The 19,618-nt window shown below is 47.8% G+C and overlaps 1 protein-coding gene across 1 annotated transcript in view; it reads left to right on the forward strand.

Annotated features, from left to right (window-relative positions):
- The window catches only part of PPP2R3A (protein phosphatase 2 regulatory subunit B''alpha), a 1,495,967-nt gene that overhangs the window by 130,364 nt on the left and 1,345,985 nt on the right, over positions 1-19,618 (forward strand).

The raw sequence follows: 19,618 nt of genomic DNA on the forward strand, positions 1-19,618 counted from the left end.
GCAAACGCATTCCAATTAAAACTCAATACACAAAAAACACACTGTCTCATCATCTCATCTCATCTCATCCCAACACAACACATACAAACCCACAAACATTAACACCCCAGGATATACCCTCCCTATTTCAGACAGCCTGAAAATTCTCGGAGTAACAATCGACCGAAACCTCCAACTAGAGACCCAAAGCTAAAGTCACCATAAAGAAAATGTTTATCTCAATGTGGAAACTAAAACGTGTGAAACCTTTCTTCCCGAGGGAAATATTTTGCAACCTGGTACAGTCAATGGTACTAAGCCACGCAGACTATTGCAACGGAATGCAAAGAACAAATCATAAAGAAACTTCAAACCGCCCAAAACACAGCAGCAAGGCTTATATTCGGAAAAACGCATTTTGACAGCGCCAAACCATTCCGACAAAAAGTACACTGGCTTCCAATTAAGGAACGTATTGCATTCAAAATCTGCATGACAGTTCACAAAATCATCTACGACGAGGCACTGGGATACATGACAGACCTCATCGACCTACCACTCAGAAACACCATAAAATCAGCACGATCATACCTAAACCTCCACTACCCAAACAGCAAAGGACTCAAATACAAATCCACCTATGCATCCAATTTTCCTACCTGAGCGCATAACTGTAGAACGCCCTACCAAAAGCAGTAAAAACCATACTCGACTACCTGAATTTTCGGAAAGCACTAAAAACAGAACTGTTCAGAAGGGCATACCCCACCGACCCAACATAAAAAACCTGGACATTTGCGACTTAACGTAACCAAAGGTCGTCAATGGACATATCCTTATTCTTCTTTCCCTTACTAAGTTCTCCCTAATTGTCTTTACCATACATGTATCTCACTCTACCATAACATCACCTTGATATTACTCGCAACTTGTAGTTGATACACCGGAATCGGTTAACGCCAATCACGGTACCATGTAAGCCACATTGAGCCTGCAAAGAGGTGGGAAAATGTGGGATACAAATGCAACAAATAAATAAAATAAAAATATCTGTCTTTTAAATTATAGTAATAAAAATATCAAGTGCATTTTTATAATATACCTCTGCAATCTACAAAACAAACGAACAAGTTCCCACATGCCATCTTTTTCTTTTGATGTAAGCACAGGAAAATTTTTTTTAATGCTCCCAGGTTTCAACCTAATTTATGTTTAATGTGGGGTATAACTGTAATAAATAATAAATAGAAACTCTGAATGTTGAGCACCTGATTCTCATAACATGATGTCTGTTTAGTGGCCTTTACCAGGAGAATAAAATCTCTGCACAAATATAACACATGCTAGAGTGTCCCTATAAGCAGCCCCTCCAAATGACACACTGATTACGGTTTATAACAAATTACTACTGTACCTATGAAAAGTTATTCCATTATTATACTTCTGTGTACATCCGTATACTGCACAGATCGGCAGTATACGGTTAAATATAAATGCTACCAACAATAAAGAGTGACAATGTAGATGCAGCAACTCATAGGTTTGCTTGCTTTGTTTTGAGAGTACGGCGATGACAGCTGTGTGGGGAAGGAGAAACTGAGACTGGCCTAATTGGTTTCAACATTTTGACGTCACTTGGTCTCCTGTCTATTAAACCTCTTTGGAGCTGCCAGAGGGTGGATCGCGGGAGCAGGACAAGGAGCTATGTGGCCCCAAGGAGGATGGAGAGCACTGAAAGAGACGGGGAAGAAGGTTAACATGGGGAGAGAGAAGGATATAGTAAATGCTGGACAGGGAGGGAGAAGGACACAGAGTCAGTACTGGAGAGGGAGAGGGTAGGGACATTGGAACGCAAAGAGGCAGTGCTGGAAAAAGAAGAAATGGGGACACAGGGGCTCTACTGAAAAGGAGGGGGATAGGGACAAAGAGGGGCACTACTGGAAAAGGGAGGAGGAGATAGAAACACAGAAGGGCACTGCTGAAAAGGGGAGGTGGAGATAGGGACACAGAGGGGCACCACTGGAAGGGGGAATGGGGATATGGGGACAGTTGTGAAAAAGGGGTGAGATGGGGACAAAGAAGTAATGCTGGGAAATGGGGGAAGATGGTAACACAGGGGTAATGCTGGAAAAAGGGGAAGATAGGGACACAGGGCTATGTTAGAAAAAGAGAGAGATGGGGACACCAGGAGGGCAGATACTAGAAAAGGGGGAGATGAGGAGACCAGGAAGGCTTGTGCTGAAAAAGGGGGGAGATGGGGACACAGGGCAGATGCTGAACTTGGGGGATAGGATAGGGACACAGAAGGGAGATGCTGGACAGGACAAATAGTGGTGCAGAGGCAAGAAGGATGGTGTACTTGGAGACAGAAGAAATGTCAGATGATCAAGAGACCCTGTAAAGGCAGAAGAAACAGAGAAAAATAGAAAAGAGACAGTGGGACCAAAGCAAATGAGAAAATAAATTGTTCAAACAGTAGAAAAAGGTATTTTATTTTAAATTTGATGTTAGGAATATGACAGTATTTGAAAATGCACATCTCCGATATCTTCCGAGTGCATTTTCTTAAGTAATTTTGGATGTACTGCAGCACAGATTTTGATGGGTAGAATCAGGGACTACAAATCCCACCTTTGGTCTTTTCCCAATATGGCATTACTTATGTATTTATGTGAGTTCACACTAGGACTGGTTGAAAAATCTCCCTTCTGGAACTGGATCACTTGGCAGTTCTATGCACAGCTAATTGATAGTGGGGACATAAAACAAAAGATCAGTGCCAGATGTAGAGAAGGAAAGGAGGAAGACAAGAAGAGAGAGAAGAAATGGAAAGGCCAACCTGGAAAAGAATTTGTAAGGCTGACTCATGGAACATGGAAAAAAAGACTGGGACCAGCCAAATTCCCAGACAACAAGGGTAGAAAAAATATTTTTATTTAATACTTTGTAAGGACTGAGATGTACCTGCTTTGTAAAATGTACATTTTTTTCTATTTTTATTTTGCAAAGTACAGGAGAAAATTAATTTGTATTTTTTTTTTTAAACCAGTATTGCATTGTTTATAGAGTCTGGCTTTCTTGGGCAGAGAGAAGGGGGGGGTCTCTATTTCAATTTTTTTTTGTGGCTCCCTATTCTGTATTAGATTGGTAGCATTGAATTTTGTCACAATTTGGGTTTCTTCCAGGTGCTTGTGACCTGGGTTGGCCACTGTTGGAAACAGGATACTGGGCTAGATGGACCATTGGTCTGACCCAGTATGGCTACTCTTATGTTATATAGATGAGGGTCTGTCCATGTTCTGCATGTGAGACAGAGGTGAAGGATTCTGCTAGCATGTAGTGTCTGTGTAGGAATGTGTAACAGTGCAGCTTGTTCCAGTTTTCCAATAGTAGGTATATTGGTGCTCCAGATCCCAGTGTAATATATATAGCACTGTCTTTTTATAGGTGGGTTAGGGCTGTTATGGTGTGGTAAGCTTTGTGTTCTAGGGCAGTTTTTCCCAAGTTGGTCCTGGAGTACCCCCTTGCCAGTTTTCAGGCTATCCACAATAAATATGCATGACATTGATTTGCATATACTTCTTCCATTACATGCAAATCTTTTTCATGCAGATTCATTATGGATAGCCTGAAAACCTGAATGGCATGGGGGTACTTCAGGACCACCTAGGGAAACACTTCTCTAGGTCTCACTGTAATATTTATAGCACCGTCTTTTCATAGGTGGGTTAGGGCTGTTATGGTGTGGTAAGATTTCAGTGTAGGTTTTGGGTGTCTTTTTGCAGGGTTGTGTTACTTCACAAAGTGTTTAGCCCTATTTGAAAGTAAGCTCTGGAGCAAGGACCGCCTTTGGTGGCCCTTGTCACCCAAAATAAAAATGCTCAAGACTAGTGTTCTTCACATTCTGTAGAGTCACCACACAAACAAAAGCCCATCTGATTTAAACAAAGTGTCTAGCAGTGGAAGGAATGTGTGCTATTCCTGAGGTGATGGTCACGATTGGAATATTTTTACTTTGTAGTTAAAGACAGGTTGCCTGCTTTGGCCAGTCCAGGGACCTCTTCTCCGTCCTGCCTCCTGATGTAACTTACTGTTTCCTTGTAAACAGGATGCAACAGAGACAGCCCCTGTGCAACGACACTGACACTGCTGACTAGCTGACACCAACTGGCGCCTATTTTATAAAAGTCTGCTCCCTCTGGCTATACCTCTGACCCTAAGTTGCCTAAGCCAGCGGTGGTTAGAGAAACTGCAGTGCTTTGTGAATCTAGGAACTGCCAGAGATGGAGATTCGGATCAAGAGGAAGATGATGGGTTGTACAACTTTGACAATTTGGACAGCCTACCTGAATGGAGTAGTGAGGGAGCTATGGGGAATTTCAAAAGGGCGCAGTCAGAGAATGAGTCCATTAGGGCGGCCCGAGCTAGGGTTGTTTCAGTGGATGTGAATCCCGTGGACAACCAGGACCCTGCTAAGGTAGCGCCCCCCCCCCCCCCCATTTTGTATCGGGTGGCCAAGGGAACCCAGGAGGGGAAATAAGTAGAGCAGCTGTTAGTACCCCAGCTCTACCGAAGGCAAGTCATGCAGCTAGCCCACATTCACCTCCTAGGTGGTCACCTAGTGAAGGAGAAAACCTGGGAATGGATTTTAGCCCAGTTTTTATGGCCTGGGGTATTTAAGCAAGTGGAGCTCTTTTGCCAGTCCTGCCAACCTGCCAGTTGAGTTGTCCTGCAAGGGTCCCACCTGCCCCTCTTGTACCCATGCCCCTTGTTGACACCCCATTTGAACAGGTTTCAGTGGACTTTATGGGACTCCTGGAACGCACCACTCAGGGCTATAGGTATATTCTGGTTATTTTGGATTACGCCACTCGTTATCCAGAGGCCATTGCATTGCGGAACATGAAAATCACCACAGTGGCTAATGCGTTGTGGGAAGTCTTCTCCCAGATGGAGATTCTGGCAGAAATATTGACAGACCAAGGTACTACCTTTATGTCCAGAGTAATGAAGCAGGTGTGTGCCTTGCTTAAATTTTATGGACATTGGTGTACCATCCACAGACAGAACGCTTCAACAAGACACTGAAACAGATGCTGAAAAGGTTTGTGGCCGAAGATGGGAAAGACTGGGATTCTCTACTCCTGTACACACTATTCACCATCTGGTTTGAGAAACATGGGAAGTGGAACCCAGCCCTGGGAGTAACTTGGCTGAATATGTGCTCAGCATGCAAACAAAGCTAAAGAAAGCTGGTGAGGCTGCCAAGCTTTGCCTGGAGAAGGTTCAAGTGGGTCAAGCCCAAGTCTACAACCAGAAGGCAGTTCAGTGAACCTTCCATCTAAGGGATAGATTTCTAGTCCTTTCACCCTTTTCTAAAAGTAAGTTGTTATGCAAATGCAATTATGAAGTTCTGGAAAGAACAGTAGCTGTCAGCTATAGGGTGGCTCAACCGGACAAGAGGGACAAGACAAAGGTCTTCCTCATCAACTTGTTGAAGAAGGGGGTCCCCATAATAGCAGACTTAATTCAAAGAGTCAACTTTGGGCCAGTGGTCATGATAGATTCCGGACCCTTGCAGATCCCACTTGCAGAAGGCTGATCTGGAGCAGATGGTATGCCAGAACGAAAATGTGTTTTCCAAAGGGCCAGGTTGGACCCACGTTGCAACTCATGATATTATCACTGAACCAGGAGTGGTAGTCCCTACTGAATCCCAGAAGCCTGGCAGCAAGCGGTAGTGAAAAAGGTAATTGAAATGCTAAATTGGGAGTTATTGAAGTCTACCAGTAATTCGGCATATCCCATTGTGCTGGTAGCAAAACCAGATGGGAGTATCTGGTTTTGCATTGTGGTCTAGTGGTTAGGGTGGTGGACTTTGGTCCTGGGGAACTGAGTTTGATTCCCACTTCAGGCACAGGCAGCTCCTTGTGACTCTGGGCAAGTCACTTAACCCTCCATTGCCCCAGGTACAAATAAGTACCTGTATACAATATGTAAGCCGCATTGAGCCTGCCATGAGTGGGAAAGCGCGGGGTACAAATGTAACAAAAAAAAAAAAAGGTGAACGCTGTCTCCAAGCTAGAGGCCTATGCAATGCCAAGGGTGGATGAACTCGTTGAGCGGCTGGGACGGACCCAATTCATTTCAACCCTGGACCTGATCAAGGTATATTGGCAGGTACCCCTCACCCTAGCCACCAAGGAGAATACAGCTGTTCGGCCTTCATGGAGCTCCAACTACCTTCTAGCGCCTTGTGGATCGCCTACTTAGACTCCATGGAAGCTACGCAGCTGCCTACTTAGACAACATTGCCATCTACAGTATGGATTGGAGGACCCATCTCATTCAAGTAGCAGCAGTACTGGATAGTCCTTCGGATTGCTGGGTTAACAGCAAATCCTAAGAAGTGTTTCTTGGGAAGACAAGAAGTCTGGTATCTGGGTTACTCAGTCAGGAAAGGACGTGAGACCCCAGATCTGGAAAGTAGAGGCAATCACCCTGTTGCCAGTACCTCAGACAAATAAGCAAATACGAGCCTTCCTCGGGATCGTTGGTATTACCACAGGTTCATTCCCAGGTTTGCTAAAAAAGCAGAACCACTAACCTGCCTCCTGCAGAAGAAGGCACCCGAAAAGATACACTGGATGGAAGAGTTGGATGTGGCCTTCCAAACTCTGAAGAGGGCTATTTGGTCAGAGCCGGTGCTGATCAGCCCAGACTTTAATCGACTCTTTATCATACAGACTGATACATCAGGGGTTGGGTTGGGGCTATTCTGGCCCTGGAAGTGGATGGGGAAGATCACCCAGTAGCATACATTAGTCGGAAGCTGTTATAGGAAAAGAAGAACTAGGCAGTGATTGAGGAGGCTGTGGCGGTAAAGTGGGCCCTGGAAACATTCCACTACTATCTGCTGGGCCGAAACTTCCTGCTGGTCACTGACCACCAACCCCTGCAGTGGATAGCTCGACATAAGGATTTGAATGCATGTGGTTTCTCAGCAGTGGCGTTCCTAGGGGGGCTGGCACCCGGGGTGGATCGCCGATGCGCCCCCCCCAATGCAGCGCGGACCCCCCCCCGGCGAAAGGACACCCCCATGAAGGAACCCCCCCCGGGTGCACGCCGCTGGGGAGGGGGGGGGGGTGCCGTGCGTGCCTGTCCTCCGTTGTTCCATGCTTCTTCTCTGCCCCGGAACAGGAAGTAACCTGTTCCGGGGCAGAGAAGAAGCATGGAACAACGGAGGACAGGCACGCACGGCACCCCCCCCCCCAGTGGCGCGCACCCGGGGCGGACCGCCCCCACCGCCCCCCCCCCCCCCCCCCCCAGGAACGCCACTGTTTCTCAGCCTTCAATTTTTTCACTATCAGATGAAACGTGGTGGGCTGAGAGCATGCTAATGTGGACTTTTTGTCCCGGGAGGTGGATCCTGAAATGGCAGGCATTCAACCCAGGTATGGTTGAGCTGAGAGGGAGGGTATGTGACAGTTTTTTAGAACACTTCCCCTCACCATTAAAAAAAAAGTCCCTCTCTAAATAGCCTGGGCCACATTAAGAGCACTGATCCCGCCCCGGGAGGAAATGACCTGGGAGGGACTGAGTTAATACCTGGGATTTCAAAAGACAGAGCCAGACTGAGGGTAAAGAGGCCCAAGGGAAGGAAGAACTGATGTCCAAGCCTCTGACTTTACAGAATACAGTTAGCTGCTGTGACCTGGCTGAGGTAAGCCAACTTTGCTTCTTGATTAAGGCTTACAAGCTGTGCTGAGGTCTGCCTGGAGCCAGACCCAAGTTCTCAGAAGACCTGAGAACTAACAGGCTATGTTTGGGGCGGGCCAGCCCCACCAGCCATAGACTGCTTGGCCTGCTAGCCAGAGGCCTATTCAAGACTGTTACTAAATAAGAGAAACAGTTGCATCTGATGTTTCTGACCTGTGAAGCAACAAGTCCCAGGACTCAGGTGAATAAAACATTTTATACCTCTTGTCTGGCTGAGTTATTCAAGGGCTACCCCTTAACCCCTCCCGGGGTCTCAAACAGGCATATTGTAAAGTGATCTATCAAACAAAAAATTACTCGAACCTAATGTAAATCTACCATGCCAGCACTAACTTCCAAAACAAGGATCTTACTACAGAGTACTACGTAGGAAATTCATGCTAACAGAATACCTTAGTCACCCACACAACACAGAACACAAATGCCAAATACAGAATAAGTGACCATAAACAATCGAAATGCCAAGAAGCCAGACCTTGCATGTAGTACAACACCAGAGAAATAGAAGAGATGCACTTTTCCCTATCCTGTTCAAAATATAAAGATAGCACCCACCAAGGATTGTGTTAAGGGGGGTAAGACTAGGGCAACTGCCCTTGGCTCCCTGGCCAGAGAGAGCCCCCATGCCTGCCGTAAGCTGAAGAAGGTGCAGTCTGGTAGTAAGCTTTGGTATCCACTCCCAGATTTCTGCCCTGGGCCCCAGCCATGTCTAACAGCAGCTCTGGCAGGATGCCCATTTCAAATCTAACATATTCTAATTACAAAATAGACAAATAAAATTATTTTTTCTACCTTTTCGTTTATTTTTCAAATCATGTTGGTCCTAGGCTCTGGTTTCTGCTTCTGTCTGTTTTAGCTCACTCACTACGGTCTTCTGTCCATTTGGCAGTTCTCCTCTCTCCATGTCCATCTTCTTCCATCTCTTTGTCTATTTTCTCCATTTCTGTGTGTCCCTATATTTCTCTGTTCAACTTCTCTCCTCTCTTCCTCCCCCATGCCAGTGTGTGTGTCTGCTCTTTGACCCCACCCCACCCAGCTTCTCTCCCTCTCACATCCTGCCTCCAGCATCTGGTTTGCTTGCCTGCCTGCCTGCCTGCCTGTCTGTCCTCCTGTGGGTTCATAGTTTTAAAGTTGCCGCACTTGCGGAGACAAAAAAAGAGGACACAAAAAATAAAATTCTGCTCTGCCCTTGGCCTGCCTGCACCATGTCCTGATGCACAATCACCTTGACCCCCCCCCCCCCCCCCAAGAAAGCCAGATTCCATAAATGGTGAAAATATTGGTAAAAGTTACAGAAATGCATTTTCTTTCATACTCTGCTAAATACAAAATGAGAAACTATGTATTTTCCAAAAATGCAAGCATCCATGATCTGCATGCCCCACTTTCCTTTCCCTCCTGTCCTTGAGCAGCATGACCCCCCTCTCCTCTCCTCTCAATCCCCTTCTATCCATGTGCTGCATTTCTCCCTTTTCTCTTCCCCCTTTCTATTCCCTTCCCCCCTCCTCTTCCCTTCCTTTCCTTCCATTCCACATGCAGCTTGTTCCCTTTTCTCCCTCCCATCCATGTGCAGATTGCCCCCTTCTCTCCCTCCCATCCATGAGCAACTTGTCCCCTTCTTTCCCTCCCTACCATGTGCAGCATATCAACCTCTCCCCTGGCCTGTATTACAGCCCTGGTGGTTTAGGGACCTTTTCTGGGAAGGAAACAACCTCATTCTTTTCCCGCCTGCTGCCACAGCTTCTTTAAAATGGCTGCTGAGATTTCAAGCAGTGGCCTCACAAGATGGCCTGAAAATGTAAGTGGTGGCGGAGGAAGAAGAAGGAAGTGACAGAGATCCTGGACCTGTGGGAGGGAAGATGGCGAGTGATGCTGGATAGTGAGTGGCCAAGGTGGGCTTCGTGCAAAGGTGAATGGGCCTGTGGCTACCCAGGCCCAACTGTGGCTATGCCCCTGGCAGGGCCGGTCTTAAGGCGAGGCGGCTGCATAGGGCCCCACGCGGCGCGCCTAAGGTCGCCCCGCCCCGACCGCCCGAGTTCCAGTCCTCCCTCCCTCCCTCGGATGGTGCGCGACGGAGTGATGGGGGCGGTCCGCCCCGGAAGTCAGCGGGTGGGGGGTGCCCTGCACCCGCTGCTCCCACCCTGTCCTACCTTTGAAAAAAGAATTTGGTAGCGCCGGAGTGACAGGCAGCGCCTCCCGTCTGCCCTGCTACTAAAAATGTCTTCGACGTCATCGTTGGGCCTTCTCACATTGAGTCCCGCCCTTCTCTGAGGTAACTTCCAATTACCGCGAGGGTGGGCGGGACTCAATGTGAGAAGGCCCAATGACGACGTCGAAGACATTTTTAGTAGCAGGGAGGGCAGACACTCTGGCGCTTCCAAATTCTTTTTTTAAAGCCAGTGAGGGTGGTGGGCGGCAGGAGAACAAAGCTAGTAGGTAGGTTGGGGGGGACGACTCAGATGGGAGAAGGGTGTGTGGGGTGGGGGTTCTCAGGTGGGGGAAGGGTGGGGAGGGGGTTCTCAAATGGGAAGGAGACTAGTACTTAACATTTCTAAAGCAGAGGTGGGGAGGGGGTTCACGGATGTGAGGAGGGGGTGGGGGAGGGGGTTCTTGGATGGTTGAAGGGGACGGGTGGGGAGGGGACTGAGGAGGGAGCTCGGATGTGAGAAGGGGACGGGTGGGGAGGGGACTGGGGTTCTTGGATGGGAGAAGGGGACCGAGGTGGGGGGGGGGTTCACGGATGGGAGAAGGGGGTGGGGAGGGGGTTCTTGGATGGTTAAAGGGGACGGGTGGGGAGGGGACTGGGGTTCTTGGATGGGAGAAGGGGACTGAGGAGGGAGTTCTTGGATGTGAGAAGAGGACGGGTGAGGAGGGGACTGGGGTTCTTGGATGGGAGAAGGGGACTGAGGAGGGAGTTCTCAGATGTGAGAAGGGGACGGGTGGGGAGGGGACTGGGGTTCTTGGATGGGAGAAGGGGACCGAGGTGGGGAGGGGGGTTCACTGATGGGAGAAGGGGGTGGGGAGGGGGTTCTTGGATGGTTAAAGGGGACGGGTGGGGAGGGGACTGGTGTTCTTGGATGGGAGAAGGGGACTGGGGAGGGGGTTCTCGGATGGAGAAGGGGGCAGGCACTGGGGTCTGAGAAGGGGCCATATGGGAAAATGGGGGCCATGCGTGGGTCAGGTGGGAGAATGGTTCTGAAAAGGGGGCCCTAATACAAGGCATGTGGATGAAGGGGGCTGGAACTGAGGGCTGAAAAGGAGGGTAGGTGGGGTATGGGGGCTAGTACTGGGACTGGAGGCTGAAAACGGGATAGGGAGAAGGGCTGGGGACTGAAGCTCGGACTGGTGGGAGAAAGGGGCGGGGGCTGAAATGGGGGACTGGTGGGATAGTGGGGCTGGAACTGGGGACTGAAAAAGGGGCGGAGAGGGGGCAGATCCTGGATGGGGTAGCGAGAGGGAGGGCAAACCCTGGATGGATGGGAGAGGGAGGTCAAATTGTGGATTGAAGGGGCAAAGAGAAAGGGCAGACAGTGGATGGCAGGGATAGAAAGGGCAGACAGTGAATGGATGGGGAGAGAGAGAGGGCAGACGGGCAGATGGTAGATGGATCATGGAAGGAGCAGAGATAGAGGGCAGATGTGGATGGAAGGGGCAGGGAGAGAGGGCAGACATTGGATGGAGGGGACAGCAGAGAGGGCAGACACTGGATGACAGATGCTGGATGGAAGGAAGACAGTGAAAAGAAGATGAGGAAAGCAGAAACCAGAGACAACAAACTGTAAATAAAATATATATTTTTATTTTTTTGCTTTAGGATATAGTATTGTAGCTGTGTTAATAAATGTTTATAAATAGAACTGTAATAAGGTAATCTTTTATTGGACTAATTTAATACATTTCGACTTAACTTTCAGAGAAGAAAACCCCCCTTCCTCAGGTCAGGATAGGATACTGTAACAGTACTATACTGTATTGACCTGAGGAAGGAGATTTTGGCCTCTGGAAGCCAAATGTATTAGTCCAATAAAATGGTATTATTTTATTTTCTGTATTTGTTTTATTTCTATTTGTTAATTTGTAAAGTGGTGATTGATATTTGTTAGTTTTTTCAAATTTACATCTGCTGTCTTTATATGTTGCACAGTACTAGGGGTCATTTTCTGTTTCTGTGGTGTTGAATTGTATGCAGAGTCTGGCATCTTGGGGGTTCAGTTTAATTTTTGTCTAAATAGAAAGTTTAAATATTACTACTTATTCTATAGTGGATTAGGGTGTATCTGTGTTTGTGAAAAAGACATGGCTTTCAGTTGGCATTGACTGTGCAGGATCGACGATCTGTACTATTCTGTCTGGTTTTATTTTACAATAGGTGAATTGATGTTCTAGTGCTCACTGTAGTGTTTAAGATGCTTTCCTTTTCCTTGTGTGACTGCTTATGGTATGGTAGAATTGCTCAATAGGTCCTGAGTGTTTTGTATTCTCGGCATACCTAGTACTGGATTTTGGAGGGGGTGTTAAAAAATGACCGGGAGGGAGGGGGGGCCTTGGAGCTGGGGAGCCCTAGGGGGGGAAGCCCTGGAGCTGGGGGCCTTGGAGCTCAGAGGGAGCAGCCCGGGAGCTCGGAGGGAGGGGTAGCCGGGGGTGAGCTGGTGGGGGCGGAGTTAGGTGGGGGCAGGGCTAGGGTGGGGGCCCCATCAAATTGGTCTGCATAGGGCCCCGCACTTGCTAAGACCGGCCCTGGCCCCTGGAATGGGGTCATCTATGTGTTGACCATTGTGTCTGCAATAGGTCTCCCATCTCTCCTCCAGGTACCTTTGAAAATGATTATTGCGACTCAGATATTTTTGGAAAGGACCAACATGATGTACGTTGTAACCCCACATCATCTTCAATGTCTATCCACACGGGCATGATTCTTTATCACTATTTAAGTACATAAGTATTGCCACACTGGGACAGACCATCAAGCCCAGCATCCTGTTTCCAACAGTGGCTAATCCAGGTCACAAATACCTGGTAAGATCCCCCCTCCAAAACTCAATACATTTTATGCTGCTTATCCTAGAAATAAGCAGTGGATTTTCCCCAAGTCAATTTAATAATGGTCTATGGATTTCTCCTTTTGGAAGCCGTCCAGATGTTCTTAAAACCCCGCTAAGCTAACCGCCTTCACCACATTCTCTGGCAACGAATTCCAGAGTTTAATTACACATTGAGTGAAGAAATATTTTCTCAGATTCGCATTAAATTTACTACTTTGTTGCTTCATTGCATGCCCACTTATCCTAGTATTTTTGGAAAGAGTAAACAAATGATTCTTATCTACCCGTTCCACTCCACTCATTACATTATAGACCTCTATCATTATCCCCTCAGCCGTCTCTTCTCCAAACTGAAGAACCCTAGCGCTCAGCGTTCCTCATAGGAAGTCGTCCCATCCCCTTTATCATTTTTGTCACCCTTCTCTGCACCTTTTCTAATTCCACTATATCTTTTTTGAGATGCGGTGACCAGAATTGAACACAAAATTTGAGGTGCGGTCGCACCATGGACCGATACAAAGGCATTATAACATCCTCACTTTTGTTTTCCATTCCTTTCCTAATAATACCTAACATTCTATTTGCTTTCTTAGCCGCAGCAGCACACTGAGCAGAAGGTTTCAACGTATCATCAACAACGACACCTAGATCCCTTTCTTGGTCAGTGACTCCTAACGTGGAACCTTTCATTAGAAACATAGACGGCAGATAAAGGCCACATGACCCATCCAGAGTGCCCATTCTCTGTAACCCCTTCCTGTTCCTAAGTGATCCCACATGTTTATCCCATGCCTTTTTAAATTCTGGAACAGTCCTAGACTCCACCACCTCCACCGGGAGGCCATTCCACGCCTCCACCACCCTTTCTGTGAAATAATACTTCCTTAGGTTACTCCTAAGCCTGTTCCCTCGTAACTTTGTCATATGCCCCCTCATTCCAGAGCTCGCCTTCATTTGAAAAAGGATCTCTTATAAGCACATAAGCACCGCCACGCTGGGAAAAGACCCAAGGTCCATCAAGCCCAGCACTCCGTCTCCGACAGCGGCCAATCCAGGCCCCAAGAACCTGGCAAAAACCCCAAATTTAATAACGATCAATGGACTTTTCCTTCAGGAATCTATCCAGACCCCCTTTAAACTCAGCAAGGCCAGCTGCCGTCACTACCTTCTCCGGCAATGAGTTCCAGAGTCTAACTACGCGCTGAGTAAAGAAAAACTTTCTCCGATTCGTTTTAAACCTACCACATTCTAATTTCATCTTGTGTCCCCTGGTTCTATTATTGTTAGAAAGTGTAAACAAACTCTTCACATCTGTCCGCTCTACTACCCCACTCATTATCTTGTAAACCTCTATCATATCACCCCTCAGCCGCCTTTTCTCCAGGCTAAGGAGTCCTAGCCGTCTTAACCTCTCCTCATAGGGTAGTCGTCTCATCCCTTTTATCATTTTTGTCGCCCTTCTCTGCATCTTCTTCAATTCATTTATATCTTTTTTGAGATGAGGCGACCAGAACTGAACACAATACTCCAGGTGCGGTCACACCATGGAGCGATATAACGGCATTATAACATCCTCATGTTTGTTTTTCATCCCTTTTCTAACAATACTCAACATTCTGTTCACCTTCTTAGCCGCCGCAGCACATTGAGCTGAAGATTTCAACGTCCTATCCACAATGACTCCCAGATCTCTTTCTTGGTCCATAACTTCTAAAGCGGAACCTTGCATAACATAGCTGTAATTCAGGTTCCTCCTTCCCACATGCATCACTTTGCACTTGTCAACATTGAACTTCATCTGCCATTTGGACGCCCAATCCCCCAGTCTCATGAGGTCTTGTAATCTTTCACACTCCTCCTGCGACGAGACGACCCTGAATAATTTTGTGTCATCTGCAAATTTAATTACCTCACTAGTTACTCCCATCTTCATAGCCAATATCAAAACTGATCATATTATGATCACTGTTATCAAGTGGCCCTCGCACCGTTACCCTCTGCACCAGATCATGAGCTCCACTAATGATTAAGTCTAGTATTTTTCCTTCTCTTGTCGGCTCCTGAACCAGTTGTTCCATGAAGCCGTCCTTGATTTCATCAAGAAATTTCACCTCCCTTGCGTGTACCGATGTTTCATTAACCCAGCCTATATCCGGATAATTGAAGTCACCCATTAATATTACATTTCACTTTTTATTCGCTAATTTCCCTTGTCATTGCTGCGTCCGTCTGCTTGTCTTGGCCGTCCTTTTCCCCTTTTCACATGTAATTTCAATCCACAGGGGTTTTGTCTCCTGCAATATTTGCAGCCTATCCGAGTCTAGGTTCTCATTTACATACAGTGCTACCCCTCCTCCAATCCTATCCACCCTATCGCTACGATATAATTTGTAGCCCTGTATGACTGTGTCCCATTGGTTGTCTTCCTTCCACCTATAATATCCAGTTTTTCATTGTGTGCAATGTACTCCAGCTCTCCCATCTTATGCCTCAGGCTCCTGGCATTTGCGTATAGACATTTCAATGTATGCTTCCTGTACATAAATGCCCTTGAGATATTTAATGTTTCTATCATGTCTCCTCTCTCCCTCTCTCTTCCAGTGTATACATGTTGAGGTTCATAAGCCTGTCCTTACAATTTTTGCATTCAAGACCACTACTAATTTCATAGCCGCCTTCTGGACCGACTCCATCCTGTTTGTATCTTTCTGTAGGTGCGGTCTCCAGAACGCACGCAGTACTCCAAATGAGGCCTCACCAGAGACTTATACAACGGCACTATCACCTCCTTTTTCCTGCTGGTCATGCCTCTCTTTATGAACCCAAGCATCCTTCTGGCTTTGGACGTCGCTTTTCTACCTGTTGAAAGCTGTAAGGTCATCAGACACGATCACCCTCAAGTCCCGCTCTTCCTTCGCACACTGAAGCACTTCACCCCCTATTACTGTACCGTTCCCTCAGATTTTTGAGACCCAAGTGCATAGTTCGGATTCCTCTTTCCCAAATGCATCACTTTGCACTTGCTAACATTAAACGCCATCTGCCATTTAGACGCCCAGTCTCGTAAGGTCCTCTTGTAATTTTTCACAATCCTCTTGCGATTTAACAACTTTGAATAACTGTCGTCAGCAAATTTAATTACCTCACTAGTTACTCCCATCTCTAGATCATTTATAAGTATGTTAAAAAGCAGCAGTCCCAGCACAGACCCCTAGGGAACCCCACTGTCTACCCTTCTCCATTGAGAATACTGTCCATTTAACACTACTCTCTGTTTTTCTATCCTTAACCAGTTTTTAATCCACAATAGGACACTACCTCCTATCCCATGACTCTCCAATTTCTTCTGGAGTCTTTCATGAGGTACTTTGTCAAATGCCTTTTGAAAATCCAGATACACAATATCAACTGGCTGTCCTTTATCCACTTGTTTGTTCACCCCTTCAAAGAAATGTAATAGATTGATGAGGTAAGATTTCCCTTCACTAAATCCATGTTGGCCAATCTCAGTTGCCACAACCTGAATAAAGCAGCCTGAGATGTAAAAATATAGTCCAGTCAGGATGCAGCCTCCTGAGCACGAGTCACGTAAGTATACTCTTTCTAATGGTTGTAATATTTGCCATACATCCACCTCCTCCAAGCTTGTATGTTTGGCTGACTCTTGTTAAGATTTACCCTTAACATTTTATCACTACTGGGTTCCATAACCATAATATAATCTCCAAATAACATAATAGGGTGGTTGCCCATTGCTAGACATTTCCAAATTACTTATGGCAAGAAGAAATGTCATTCACATTAGGACAATATACATATGCAATTAATACTTGCTGTTCTCCAAGGACAAGCAGGCATTCTCACATCTGAGTGACATCATCCGACGGAGCCTGGTGCGGACACTGACAGCAAGTACAGTAGAAAATTCTAGCAACGCCCCACCGTGCATGTGCTGGTGTCTTCCCACCTGACGCTTGAGCACAGGTTCTCCAGTCTTAGTTTTTCTGTGGAGATAAGAGGACGCGTTCTCGTGTTCTTTCCCTCATGTCATGTTGTCTGTTCTGGGCTATAAGTCTCCTCCTAAGGAAGGATTCACTGTTCCATTTCACCCTATCCTTAAGGATGCACTGTTGATGAACTGGGAGTCTCACCTCACAGTACAGGTTGCATCCAAGAAGGAGGATACGCAGTATCGTATCCAGAAGGCTCCCGGATTCAAAAAGGCAGCATTCCTTGTCATCAAGCAGATGAAGCCATTACGTATGGGTTATGTCCATCAACCAGCAGGGGAGATAGAGAGCACTCAAACTTTCATAGTGCCCTCTTGGCCAGCTAGCTCCACTGCCTCTTCAGTATTCTCTATCTCCCTTAGCAGGGTGGCTGCAGCTTGTTCGAGCTCCAGAAAAATCTGCCGGGAGGTGGTTCCTGGCTTGCCAGTTGTTAACCGGGGTGTTGGAGGCTATAGCAGCTTCACTTTAAAGGCACATAGGTTAGCCCTTTCCCTGCCTTACCCATACCTCTGTGGATGTGGACATATTGCCTTGCTTTCCCTGTCCTTACCCACCAACAGTGGATGCAGGCATATAGGTTCGCCCTTTCCCTGCCTTTCCCACTCATTTGAGCCTCCGGAGTCTTCAATACCTCTGCTTTCCTCACAGCTAAAAAAAAAAAAAAAAAAAAAAAGTCGCGTCGCGTTTTTAAACGCAGAGACGCTGGAACAGAGGTTTTTGACCTGATTTTCAGCAGGATCGTAGTTGTACACTAGATCCTTTGAGGTAAGAGTGTTTTCCAACTCCTCCGGGGTGGGCCCGTGATCGGGGCGATTTTGGCGCGAAACCGCCATTTTGGATTTTACCGCCGTTTTTCGGCGATGGCTGCGGACAATGTAAAGCGCTGTTCCACTTGTGGCAAGCGCAAATCAGCAGCAGGGCTCTGTAAATCGTGCTGTATTGGCGTAGGAGCCGGCCCGAGCATGGTGAGCGATGTTTCTTCCTGCTCTGAGTTGGCAGTGGGCGCCATTTTGCTTACACCGCATGGCGCGGCCTCCGTGGACACGGAGAGACCTGAGCCGGGTGGGGCACCTCGCGATGTGGTTATTTCAGGAGTGGCTAGCACCGGACAGGATTTGGGTGCCCAGGGTGAGATTTTCTCCCCGGATTTTGTGCTTTTGCTGCATAAAGCATACATGATGAAAAGAGCCCTTCCTCAAGGGTTCTTTGAGGCTCCTCTGATTGCCCCCCCCCCCCCCCGATGGATTCTGGCCTGGGACTGCCCAGTGAGGCTTTTTTCCCGGATGCTTGGCCTAAAGATAAGCGCAGAAGGGTTAATTCCCCTTCAGATTGTGGTGCACCTTTTTCCCCCCCGTGGTCGGGGTGTGAGGATTCGGAGAACTCTGACAGACGTTCTTGCTCTGAGGAACCAGAGTCAGGTGCGGATTTACCACAGGATCTGGATGATCCCTCCGCGGTGAGGATTTTCCACCGTGATGAGCTGCCAGCGCTTATTTCAGATACCCTGCAGGCCCTCTCGATTGAAGATCCTGACAGTGGCATGGCCTCCTCGGGTAATCCCAGGATGGCTAGTACCAAGAAAGCTGCTCGGGCCTTCCCTTTGCATGACTCCATCCTAGAGTTTGTTTCGGCTCAGTGGGCTGACCCCGAGGGACCTTTGAGAGTTTCCAGGGCTATGGGGCAGTTATACCCTCTGCGTGAGGGACATATGGCTCGTTTTCAAATGCCTACAGTGGATGCCCTAGTCACTGCGGTGACAAAGAGAACTACCCTCCCTGTTGAAGGAGGTGTTGCCCTGAAGGATGTTCAAGACCGTAGGCTGGAAACAGCGTTGAAATGGTCCTTTGAAATTGCAGGTCTCACTGTTCGGGCGTCTGCATGCAGCTGTTATGCTGTGAGAGCCTGCCTAGTTTGGCTGCAACAGGCAGTGGCTCAGCCCGGAGATGGAGCGGAGCCCTTCTTGGATGTGGCTCCGCGGATGGAGGTGGCCTTGTCCTTTCTGGCTGATGCCCTTTATGACCTTGTCAGAGCTTCGGCTAAACAAATGGCAGTAGCAGTGGAGGCTCGCCGTCGTCTGTAGCTACGACACTGGGCAGCGGACATGGCCTCTAAGCAAAGGTTGGTGAAGTTGCCTTTTCAAGGACTTCTCCTACTTGGTGAGGAGTTAGAGAAAATTGTGAAAGGCCTGGGTGATCCAAAACCCCAGCGCTTGCCCGAAGATAGGCAGAGGCCTTCCTCTAAGGGCCAGGCGGTCCACTCCTCGTACAGACCTCGCTTCCGTGAAGCTAGAACGCCCGGGGCGTTCTGCTGGGTTCACTTCACGTGCCCGTGGTCAGCAGAGGAACTCCTTTCGCTCGGACAAGCGTTCCGCAGCCAGTGGCTCAAGACCAGGAGTTCAGGGGCGACCCTCTCAATGATGGTGCGCCGGCCCTCTTCTCAATGCCTGTCATCAGAGGACGGCTTTCCCTCTTTGTCGAGGAGTGGGCCAAGATTTCCTCAGATCAGTGGGTTCTGGACCTGATCAGAGAGGGATACAGAATAGAATTCAACGCCCCAGTAAGAGACGTGTTTGTGGAGTCCCGATGCGGTTCTGCCGTCAAACGGGCGGCGGTGGAGGAGACTTTACAAGGTCTGATTCAGTTAGGGGCAGTGACCTCGGTGCCTCCCGCCGAGCAAGGCTGCGGCCGATACTCCATCTACTTTGTGGTGCCGCGAAAAGGTGGGTCCTTTCGCCCTATTCTGGACTTAAAAGAAGTGAACAAGTCCCTGAGAGTGTGGCATTTCCACATGGAATCCCTGCGCTCCGTC

The sequence above is a fragment of the Microcaecilia unicolor genome, chromosome 10 (assembly GCF_901765095.1).
Source record: "Microcaecilia unicolor chromosome 10, aMicUni1.1, whole genome shotgun sequence".
Lineage (NCBI taxonomy): Eukaryota > Metazoa > Chordata > Amphibia > Gymnophiona > Siphonopidae > Microcaecilia > Microcaecilia unicolor.